The sequence below is a fragment of the Triticum aestivum genome, chromosome 6A (assembly GCF_018294505.1).
Source record: "Triticum aestivum cultivar Chinese Spring chromosome 6A, IWGSC CS RefSeq v2.1, whole genome shotgun sequence".
Lineage (NCBI taxonomy): Eukaryota > Viridiplantae > Streptophyta > Magnoliopsida > Poales > Poaceae > Triticum > Triticum aestivum.
Window position 1 is genome coordinate 577,274,052 of NC_057809.1, and position 12,795 is coordinate 577,286,846.

Here is a 12,795-nt window from a genome sequence, read left to right on the forward strand (position 1 = left end):
ATAGGAAACTCAGATACATGTGTGGATACATAGACAACACCATGTCCCTAGTAAGCCTCTAGTTAACTAGCTCGTTGATCAATAGATGGTTACGGTTTTCTGACCATGGACATTGGATGTCGTTGATAACGGGATCACATCATTAGGAGAATGATGTGATGGACAAGAACCAATCCTAAGCCTAGCACAAAGATCGTGTAGTTCGTATGCTAAAGCTTTTCTAAATGTCAAGTATCATTTCCTTAGACCATGAGATTGTGCAACTCCCGGATACCGTAGGAATGCTTTGGGTGTGCCAAACGTCACAACGTAACTGGGTGGCTATAAAGATGCACTACGGGTATCTCCGAAAGTGTCTGTTGGGTTGGCACGAATCGAGACTGGGATTTGTCACTTCGTGTGACGGAGAGCTATCTCTGGGCCCACTCGGTAGGACATCATCATAATGTGCACAATGTGACCATGGAGTTGATCACGGGATGATGTGTTACGGAACGAGTAAAGAGACTTGCCGGTAATGAGATTGAACAAGGTATCGGATACCGACGATCGAATCTCGGGCAAGTACAATACCGCTGGACAAAGGGAATTGAATGCGGGATTGATTGAATCCTCGACATCGTGGTTCATCCGATGAGATCATCGTGGAACATGTGGGAGCCAACATGGGTATCTAGATCCCGCTGTTGGTTATTGACCGGAGAGTCGTCTCGGTCATGTCTGCATGTCTCCCGAACCCGTAGGGTCTAGTTCGACTATTTTCTTTCTAAAAATAAACTAGTTATATTAATTATTCAACTAGTTCAAATCTCATATACCTAAATAAACTAGTTCGATTATTTTCTTACTAAAAATAAACTAGTTATATTAATTATTCAACTAGTTCAAATCTCATATACCTAAATAAACTAGTTCGACTATTTTCTTACTAAAAATAAACTAGTTATATTAATTATTCAACTAGTTCAAATCTCATATACCTAAATAAACTAGTTCAATTATTTTCTTACTAAAAATAAATTAGTTATATTAATTATTCAACTAGTTCAAATCTCATATACCTAAATAAACTAGTTCGACTATTTTCTTACTAAAAATAAACTAGTTATATTAATTATTCAACTAGTTCAAATCTCATATACATAAATAAACTAGTTCGATTATTTTCTTACTAAAAATAAACTAATTATATTAATTATTCAACTAGTAAAAAATGTGTATGTGTATGTGTATGTGTTTGTACTGCGTGTATACGTATATATACGTGTGTGTGTATGTGCAGTACGCCGTGGGGGCGCCGGCGAACGGGGCGGGGGCGGGGGCGGCGGCGCCGGCGTACGGGGCGGGGAGAGACGTACCGGGCGGCGCCGCGGCGACGACGACAGACGGCGGCGGCGTTCGGGGCAGCGGCATGAGACGACGCCGACGACGGGCGGCGGCGGGGGACAGCGATGACGACGACGGACGACGGGCGACGGGCGGCGACACGACGGGATCGAGCGGCGCGCGCTTGGAGAGACAAAGTGGGGGATGAAACTGAAAATTTCGTAAGTGCTATATATATATAGGATGGGCCTTTAGTACCGGTTGGTGGCTCCAACCGATACTAAAGGCCTATTTTCGCCAGGTATTTTCGCCAGGCCAAGCGGCGGGAACCGATGGCCTTTAGTACTGGTTGGGGCCACCAACCGGTACTAAAGGCACGACCTTCAGTACCGGTTGGAGCCACCAACCGGTACTAAAGGCCTTGCGTTGCCACCCGCGGTGCACAAAGTTTAGTGCACCTCGTCGGGCGAAGGGCAGCCGCACTGGTTTATAAACCCAGCCGCGGCTGCCTCTTTGAACTCCTCTATATAGCAGGCTTCTGGGCCTAACTTCTGCCGCTGCCCTGTGAGCCTGCTGGGCCTTTAGGGCCTGTAATTGCACGCCTGTGGCCTAGCAGGCCCACTGGGCAGCGCCCCAATTTTTTTGTGTAGTTTTTTTTTTCTTTTCTGCTTTATTTTCTTCTATTTATTTCTGCGTAGTTTTTTGTATAGTTTTTTCTTTTCTGTTATATTTATTTTCTTCTATTTATTTGTGAGTAGTTTTTTATCTAGTTTGCCAAAATTCAACATTTTCAGAGTTCATTTTGTAGTGATTTTCAATTTCACGGTCATTTGGCTCTCGAAACAAATCAGTAAACGAATGGAAAATAGCAAATATAGTTTTTTTCTTTTCTGCTTTATTTTTTCTTCTATTTATTTCTGAGTAGTTTTTTTCTTTTCTGCTATGTTTATTTTCTTCTATTTATTTCTGAGTAGTTTTTTATATAGTTTTTTTCTTTTCTGCTATATTTTTTCTTTTATGCTATTTTTTCTTTTCTGCTTTATTTATTTTCTTTTATTCATTTATTTTTATATACCATGCCAAGTTGATGGTTAAAACTTGATGGTCAAAGTCTGGAGTTATAACCTAAGTTTAAAAAAATGAAATGCCGGTGTAACAGATGAGTTTTCGTCTGAAACCGGCCTTGATACTTTGAAAGAGATTGTTCAGTTTGTACACGAAGTGCATCTAGTTTTTGCCATAACAGAAGAAGTCCGGAGTTGTAATAAGTTATTAAAAATAAAAAAGAGGTGCAATGCTCGTTAATTAGCTTCAAGTCTTTCGGAATAGTGTAAACTGCACTGCACATAGCTCCGTGCAGTCTACCATATTCCTGAAGGCTTGAAGCTAAGCAACGTGAGCATTGAGCCTTTTCTTCATTGTCTCTACACTCAGGGCTTATAAACCGCTCCTAGTCCCTCTCTCTTTGCGAGGTGGGACTAAAAAACAGCTTACTAAGAAACTGTAGTACTGGTTCATGCCATGAACCGGTACTAAAGGTGGTCGTGGGGCCCCAGCCTTACTTGACACAACCTCATTAGTACCAGTTCGTGGCACAAACCGGTGCTAAAGGGTCGCCACGAACCGGTACTAAAGAGCTCCTCCCGACTAGCAGTTGGAACCGGTACTAAAGAGCTCCTCCCGCGTAGCAGTTGAATGGTGCATACTGAATGCACAAAAAGTCTGGAGTTTTAATAAGTTTAAAAAAATGAAATGCCTTTGTAACAGATGAGTTTAATTTTGTCAGAAACCCGAATACTTAGAAAGAGATTGTCCAGTTTGTAAACAAAGTGCATCCAGTTTTTGCCGTAACCCTCTCTACTTTTTTGAAAATGCTATGTGGGTGAAATGATGATACCATGCCAAGTTTCAACTTTTTCAGAGTTCATTTGTAGTGCTTTTCAATTTCCAGGTCATTTAGTTCTCAAAACAAATAATTAAATGCATGAAAAATAGCAAATGAAGGCATAAATGGTTGAAAGTTGATGGCGTCGCTTTGAATGGTGCATACTGAATGCAAAAAATATAAGAGCATTTAGATCATGATCTTATATTTCTTTACAGTCTGAATTGTCAATATGATATTATACATCAAAAATACTTTGATTATCAATGATCTTTTTGTGTACAATCTGAATTGTCAATATGAGTCCTCAATGATTTATAAACCGGTGAAGACTCATATTGCGGCCACAAATTCTACACATAGAGTTCAATGAAGACCAAGTGCTTGTGATAGTTTGAGAAGTAACATATTTAAGGTGGTAAAAGCCTTGTTAGGGGAGCAAGGTGGGACTAAAAACAGCTTGCCATAACCTCATTAGTACCGGTTCGTGGTACGAACCGACACTAAATGGTGATGGTGGGGCCATAGCCTGACCGCAGGCTGCCACAGCCTCTTTAGTACCGGTTTGTGGCATGAACCGGTACTAAAGGTTCGCCACGAACCGGTACTATTGATCGCCGCCACGAACCGGTACTATTGATCACATTAGTGCCGGTTTTACAAACCGGCACTAATGTGCTTCACATTTGACCCTTTTTCTACTAGTGAATCCATATGCTTCCAAGTCCTAGGATGTTGACGCTCGTGCAGAAGTAATTTCAACTAAGTGTAAAACTTGTATACATTGTGTATGCTAGCAACCACTAAGCTCTATTCCTTGCTCGGCTTAGGTGGGAAGGAGTTTGTTAAGTGATCATGCCCATCTCTCTTCTAACTTTAAGTAGAATTAGTATTTTTCTCACCCTTAAATAGTACTATCACATTAACTCTGATTTGATGTGGCATCTATGAGCTCTGCAACAAAGGTGGTCCGTGAGTTGAAGTTGGCCACATATTGCCGCAAACTGAAAGTCATACGCTGTTCCCGAGCTCAGAGGCACCCCATTGAACAATAAAATTAAAAAAATAGTAAAAAATCAAAAATTCTGATTTTTTGGTGGTAAACTTGGACAAAATGTTTTCTATGCTTAACAAATTTCAGCACGAAATGACATTCATGGAAGTCGTCGAGAAAAACAAAATTAGTACTCCAAAATGTTTTCAAAACTAGCATTTTTGGAGCAACGATTTTGTGTTTTTTTTTACTTCCACAAATGTCATTTCATGCTGAAATTTTGCAAGCCTATAAAAAATTTCTCAAAGTTTACCACAATTTTTTTCAAATTGTTTTGATTTTTTACTTTTCTTTATTTTACTATTTATTAGGGTGCATTTGAGCTCGGGAGCAGATAATCCACGTCCGCCGCAACCTCTCATATTGTAGGATTCAATTTTCTCCACATATATATGACCACTGCCAATCCCCTTTGTCGATTCTTGTTGGAGAATGCCCATTCCTTCGATCACCCCTCGCTAGATTTATGGCCGACATAAAAAACTTTATTTATACTCTCACACTTAATGAATCAGTGCTTTGCAACACGCATTGGGCTAGTAAATCTAAAAGTACAAGATTGAATAACTCTATATCAAAGCCCAAGCCTCACACTTATTTTGGCATAATCATGATCTTCCATGAACCTGAGTTGCTTACGCTTTCCTCTTTTACCGCCCAACCAAAAACCTCAATAGAGGGATTTTATGCGTAAACACAAACCATACGGAAGTTTAGAACAAGCCATGAAATATGTCGGTACTACTTGTGAAACTATCTTGATCGACGTTCTTCCACCCTCCCCCCCGCCACACACAATAGTGTTTATTCCATTCAACGAGGTACTGATATGTCTCCGTCGTATCTACTTTTCCAAACACTTTTGCCCTTGGTTTGGACTCTAACTTGCATGATTCGAAAGGAACTAACCCGGTCTGACGCTGTTTTCAGCAGAATTTCCATGGCGTTATTTATGTGCAGAAACAAAAGTTCCCGGAATGACCTGAAACTCCACGGAATATCTTTTTGGAAAATATTAAAAATACTGGAAGAAAAATCCACGTTAGGGGGCCCACACCCTGTCCACGAGGGTGGGGGCGCGCCTGCCCCCCGGGCACGCCCCCTACCTCGTGGGCCCCCTGACGCTCCACCGACCTCAACTCCAACTCCATATATTCACTTTCGGGGAGAAACAAATTAGAGAGAAGGATTAATCGCGTTTTACGATACGGAGCCGCCGCCAAGCCCTAAAACCTCTTGGGAGGGCTGATTTGGAGTCCGTTCGGGGCTCCGGAGAGGGGGATTCGTCGTCGTCGTCATCATCAACCATCCCCCATCACCAATTTCATGATGCTCACCGTCGTGCGTGAGTAATTCCATCGTAGGCTTGCTGGACGGTGATGGGTTGGATGAGATTTATCATGTAATCGAGTTAGTTTTGTTAGGGTTTGATCCCTAGTATGCACTATGTTCTGAGATTGATGTTGCTATGACTTTGCTATGCTTAATGCTTGTCACTAGGGCCCGAGTGCCATGATTTCAGATCTGAACCTATTATGTTTTTATGAATATATGTGAGTTCTTGATCCTATCTTGCAAGTCTATAGTCACCTACTATGTGTTATGATCCGGCAACCCCGAAGTGATAATAATCGGGACCACTCCCGGTGATGACCGTAGTTTGAGGAGTTCATGTATTCACTATGTGTTAATGCTTTGGTCCGGCACTCTATTAAAAGGAGGCCTTAATATCCCTTAGTTTCCATTAGGACCCTACTTCCACGGGAGGGTAGGACAAAAGATGTCATGCAAGTTCTTTTCCATAAGCACGTATGACTATATTTGGAATATATGCCTACATTACATTGATGAATTGGAGCTAGTTCTGTGTCACCCTATGTTATGACTGTTACATGATGGACCGCATCCGGCATAATTCTCCATCACTGACCCAATGCCTACGAGCTTTTCACATATTGTTCTTCGCTTATTTACTTTTCTGTTGTTATTGTTACAATCACTACAAAACTCAAAAATAGTACTTCGCTATTGTTACCGTTACTTCCATATTACTTTGCTACTAAATACTTTGCTACAGATACTAAGTTATCTAGGTGTGGTTGAATTGACAACTCAACTGCTAATACTTGAGAATATTCTTTGGCTCCCCTTGTTGGGGAACATAGCAGAAATTCAAAATTTTGTACGCATCACCAAGATCAATCTATGGAGTAATCTAGCAACGAGGGGAAGGAGAGTGCATCTACATACCCTTGTAGATCGCTAAGCGGAAGCGTTCAAGAGAACGGGGTTGATGGAGTCGTACTCGTCGTGATCCAAATCACCGATGATCCTAGTGCCGAACGGACGGCACCTCCACGTTCAACACATGTACAGCCCGGGGACGTCTCCCATGCCTTGATCCAGCAAGGAGAGAGGGAGAGGTTGAGGAAGTCTTCATCCAGCAGCAACACAACGGCGTGGTGGTGATGGAGGAGCCTGGCTATCCTGCAGGGCTTCGCCAAGCACCGCGGGATATGAGGAGAAAGAGAGGGAGGGCTGCACCAATGGGAGAGATCTAATCGCGTGTTATGGGCAGCCCCTAGGCCTCACTATATATAGGGGAGAGGGAGGAGGCTGCGCCCCCTCTAGGGTTCCCACCCCTATGGGGGGCGGCAGCCCTAGATGGGAAAGGGGAGGCGGCCAAGAGGGGGAGAGGGGGGCGCCCACTAGGGTGGGCCTTAGGCCCATCTAAGCCTAGGGTTTCCCCTTCTCCTCCTTTGCTGCGCCTTGAGCCTTGTGGGAGGCGCACCAGCCCATTAAGGGGCTGGTCCCTCACCACTCTTGGCCCATGCAAGCCTCCGGGGCTGGTGGCCCCACTTGGTGGACCCCCGGGACCCTCCCGGTGGTCCCGGTACGTTACCGATAAACCCCCAAAACTCTTCCGGTGACCAAAACAGGACTTCCCATATATAAATCTTTACCTCCGGACCATTCCGGAACTCCTCGTGACGTCCGGGATCTCATCCGGGACTCCAAACAACATTCGGTAACCACATACAAACTTCCTTTATAACCCTAGCGTCATCGAACCTTAAGTGTGTAGACCCTACAGGTTCGGGAGACATGCAGACATGACCGAGACGTTCTCCGGTCAATAACCAACAGCGGGATCTGGATACCCATGTTGGCTCCCACATGTTCCACGATGATCTCATCGGATGAACCACGATGTCAAGGACTTAATCAATCCCGTATACAATTCCCTTTGTCTATCGGTACGATACTTGCCCGAGATTCGATCGTCGGTATCCCGATACCTTGTTCAATCTCGTTACCGGCAAGTCTCTTTACTCGTTCCGTAACACATCATCCCGTGATCAACTCCTTGATCACATTGTGCACATTATGATGATGTCCTACCGAGCGGGCCCAGAGATACCTCTCCGTCACACGGAGTGACAAATCCCAGTCTCGATTCGTGCCAACCCAACAGACACTTTCGGAGATACCCGTAGTGCACCTTTATAGCCACCCAGTTACGTTGTGACGTTTGGCACACCCAAAGCACTCCTACGGTATCCGGGAGTTGCACAATCTCATGGTCTAAGGAAATAATACTTGACATTGGAAAAGCTTTAGCATACGAACTACACGATCTAGTGCTATGCTTAGGATTGGGTCTTGTCCATCACATCATTCTCCTAATGATGTGATCCCGTTATCAACGACATCCAATGTCCATGGTCAGGAAACCGTAACCATCTATTGATCAACGAGCTAGTCAACTAGAGGCTTACTAGGGACATGGTGTTGTCTATGTATCCACACATGTATCTGAGTTTCCTATCAATACAATTATAGCATGGATAATAAACGATTATCATGAACAAGGAAATATAATAATAACTTATTTATTATTGCCTCTAGGGCATATTTCCAACAGTCTGCCTCTTGCACTAGAGTCAATAATCTAGTTCACATCGCCATGTGATTAACACTCAAGGTCACATCCCCATGTGACTAACACCCAAAGAGTTTACTAGAGTCAATAATCTAGTTCACATTTACCATGTGATTAACACTCGATGAGTTCTGGGTTTGATCATGTTATGCTTGTGAGAGAGGTTATAGTCAATGGGTCTGAACCTTTCAGATCCGTGTGCGCTTTACAAATCTCTATGTCATCTCCTAGATGCAGCTACCACGCTCTATTTGGAGCTATTCCAAATAACTGTTCTACTATACAAATCTAGTTTACTACTTAGAATAATCTGGATTAGTGTCAAAGTTTGCATCGGCGTAACCCTTTACGACGAACTCTTTTACCACCTCCATAATCGAGAAAATTCCTTAGTCCACTAGTTACTAAGGATAAATTTGACCGCTGTCCTGTGGTCCATTCCTGGATCACTCTTGTACCCCTTGACAGACTCATGGCAAGGCACACTTCAGGTGCGGTACACAGCATAGCATACTGTAGAGCCTATGTCTTAAGCATAGGGGACGACCTTCGTCCTTTCTCTCTATTCTGCCGTGGTCGAGCTTTAAGTCTTAACTTCATACCTTATAACTCAGGCAAGAACTCCTTCTTTGACTGATCCATCTTGAACACCTTCAAGATCATGTCAAGGAATGTGCTCATTTGAAAGTACCATTTAAGCGTTTTGATCTATCCTTATAGATCTTGATGCTCAATGCTCAAGTAGCTTAATCCAGGCTTTCCATTGAAAAACACTTTCCAAATAACCCTATATGCTTTCTAGAAATTCTACGTCATTTCTGATCAACAATATGTCAACAACATATACTCATCAGAAATTCTATAGTGCTCCCACTCACTTCTTTGGAAATACAAGTTTCTCATAAACTTTGTATACACCCAAAATCTTTGATCATCTCATCAAAGCATACATTCCAACTCCGAGATGCTTACTCCAGTCCTCAAAAGGATTGCTGGAGCTTTGAATACTTATTAGCATCTTTCAGGATTAACAAAACCTTCCGATTGTATCACATACAACCTTTCCTCAAGAAATCATCGAGGAAACAATGTTTTGACATCCTATCTGCAAGATTTCGTAAATAATGCAGTAATCGCTAATATAATTCCAACAGACTCTTAGCATCGCTACGAGTGAGAAAGTCTCATCGTAGTCAACTCCTTGAACTTGTCGGAAAACATCTTAATGACAAGTCGAGCTTTCTTAATGGTGATACTTACCATCATTGTCCGTCTTCCTTTTAAAATCCATCTGTACTCAACAGCCTTTCGACCATCGAGCCGTTCTGCCAAAGTCTACACTTTGTTTTCATACATGGATCCTCTCTCGGATTTTATGGCCTCGAGCCATCTATCGGAATCCGGGCCCACCATCGCTTCTCCATAGCTCGTAGGTTCATTGTTGTCTAGCAACATGACTTCCAAGACAGGACTACGTACCACTCTGAAGTAGTACGCATCATTGTCATCCTACGAGGTTTGGTAGTGACTTGATCTGAAGTTTCATGATCACTATCATAAGCTTCCACTTCAATTGGTGTAAGTGCCACAGGAACAACTCTTTGTGCCCTGCTATACACTAGTTGAAGTAACGGTTCAATAACCTCATCAAGTCTCCACCATCCGCCCACTCAATTCTTTCGAGAGAAACTTTTCCTCGAGAAAGGACCCGATTCTAGAAACAATCCCTTATTGCTTTCGAATCTGAGACAGGAGGTATACCCAACTGTTTTGGGTGTCCTATGAAGATGCATTTATCCGCTTTGGGTTCGAGCTTATCAGCCTGAAACTTTTTCACATAAGCGCCGCAGCCCCAAACTTTTTTTAAGAAATGACAGCTTAGGTTTCTCTAAACCATACGGTGTCATCTCATCGGAATTACGTGGTGCCCTATTTAAAGTGAATGTGGTTGTCTCTAATGCCTAACCCATAAACTATCGTGGTATTTCGATAAGAGACATCATGGTATGCATCATATCCAATAGGGTGCAGTTATGATGTTCGGACACACCATCACCCTATGGTGTTCCAGGCTGTATCAGTTGTGAAACAATTTCCACAATGTCTTAATTCTGTGCCAAACTCGTAATTCAGATATTCATCTCTATGATCATATCATAGATATTTTATCCTCTTGTCACGACGATCTTTCAACTTCACCCTGAAATTACTTGAACCTTTCAATAATTCAGACTCGTGATTCATCAAGTAAATATACTCAACATCTACTCAAATCATCTGTGAAGAAAGAACATAACGATATCCACTACACGCCTCAGCACTCATTGGACTGCACACATCAAAAATGTATTACTTCCAACAAGTTGCTTTCTAGTTCCATTTTACTGAAAACGAGGCTTTCAGTCATCTTGCCCATGTGGTATGATTTCCATGTCTCAAGTGATTCAAAAATCAAGTGAGTCCAAACGGTCCATTTGCATCGAGTTTCTTCATGCATATACACCAATAGACGTGGTTCGCATGTCTCAAACTTTTCAAAAACGAGTGAGCCCAAAAATCCATCAACATGGAGCTTCTTCATGCGTTTTATACCGATATGACTTACGTGGTAGTGCCACAAGTAGGTGGTACTATCATTAATATCTTATATCTTTTGGCATGAACATGTGTATCATTACGACCGAGATTCAATAAACCATTCATCTTAGGTGCAAGACCATTGAAGGTATTATTCAAATAAATAGAGTAACCATTATTCTCCTTTAATGAATAACCGTATTGCGATAGTCATAATCCAATCATGTCTATGCTCAACGCAAACTCCAATCTCGATGGTAGAGGGAGCGTACGATATTTGATCAACCTTGGAAATACTTCCAACACATATCGTCATCTCACCTTTCAGCTAGTCTCCGTTTATTCCGTAGCTTTTATTTCGAGTTTACTAACACTTAGCAACCGAACCAGTATCTAATACCATGGTGCTACTAGGAGTACTAGTAAAGTACACACTAACACAATGTATATCCAATATACTTCTATCGACCTTGCCAGCCTTCTCATCTACCAAGTATCTAGGGTAATTCTGCTCCAGTGGCTGTTCCCTTTATTACAGAAGCACTTAGTCTCGGGTTTGGGTTCAACCTTGGGTTTCTTCACTAGAGCAGCAGCTGAATTGCCGTTTCATGAAGTATCCCTTCTTGCCCTTGCCCTTCTTGAAACTAGTGGTTTCACCAACCATCAACAATTAATGCTCCTTCTTGATTTCTACTTTCGTGGTGTCAAACATTGCGAATATCTCAAGGATCATCACATATATCCCTGATATGTTATAGTTCATTACGAAGCTCTAGCAGCTTGGTGGCAATGACTTTGGAGAAACATCACTATCTCATCTGGAAGATCAACTCCCACTCGATTCAAATGATTGTTATACTCAGACAATCTGAGCACAAGCTCAACAATTGAGCTTTTCTCCCTTAGTTTGCAGGCTAAGAAAATCGTCGGAGGTCTTATACCTCTTGACGTGGGCACGAGCCTGAAATCCCAATTTCAGCCCTCGAAACATCTCATATGTTTCGCGACGTTTCAAAACGTCTTCGGTGCCTCAACTCTAAACCGTTTAACTGAACTATCACATAGTTATCAAAACGTGTATGTCAGATGTTCGCAACATCCAGAGACAACGTTCGAGGTTTAGGACACTGAGCGGTGCATTAAGGACATAAGCCTTCTATGAAGCAATGAGGACAATCCTCAGTTTACGGACCTAGTCCGCATAATTGCTACTATCAACTTTCAACTAATTTTTCTCTAGGAACATATCTAAACAGTAGAACTAAAGCGCGAGCTACGACATAATTTGCGAAGACCTTTTGACTATGTTCAGGATAATTAAGTTCATCTTATGAACTCCCACTCAGATAGACATCCCTCCAATCATCTAAGTGATTACATGATCCGAGTCAACTAGGCCGTGTCCGATCATCACGTGAGACGGACTAGTCAACATCGGTGAACATCTTCATGTTGATCGTATCTACCATACGACTCATGCTCGACCTTTCGGTCTCTTGTGTTCTGAGGCCATGTCTGTACACATGCTAGGCTCGTCAAGTCAACCTAAGTGTTTCGTGTGTGTAAATCTGTCTTACACCCGTTGTATGTGAACGTCTGAATCAAACACCCGATCATCACGTGGTGCTTTGAAACAACGAACTGTCGCAAAGGTGCACAGTTAGGGGGAACACTTTCTTGAAATTTTAATGAGGGATCATCTTATTTACTACCGTCGTTCTAAGAAAATAAGATGTATAAACATGATAAACATCACATGCAATCAAATAGTGGTGACATGATATGGCCAATATCATATAGCTCCTTTGATCTCCATCTTGGGGCTCCATGATCATCTTGTCACCAGCATGACACCATGATCTCCATCATCATGATCTCCATCATCGTGTCTTCTTGAAGTTGTCTCATCATCTATTACTTCTACTACTATGGCTAACGCATTAGCAATAATTAAAGTAATTACATGACGTTTAAGTTGACACGCAGGTCATAAATAAATAAAGACAACTC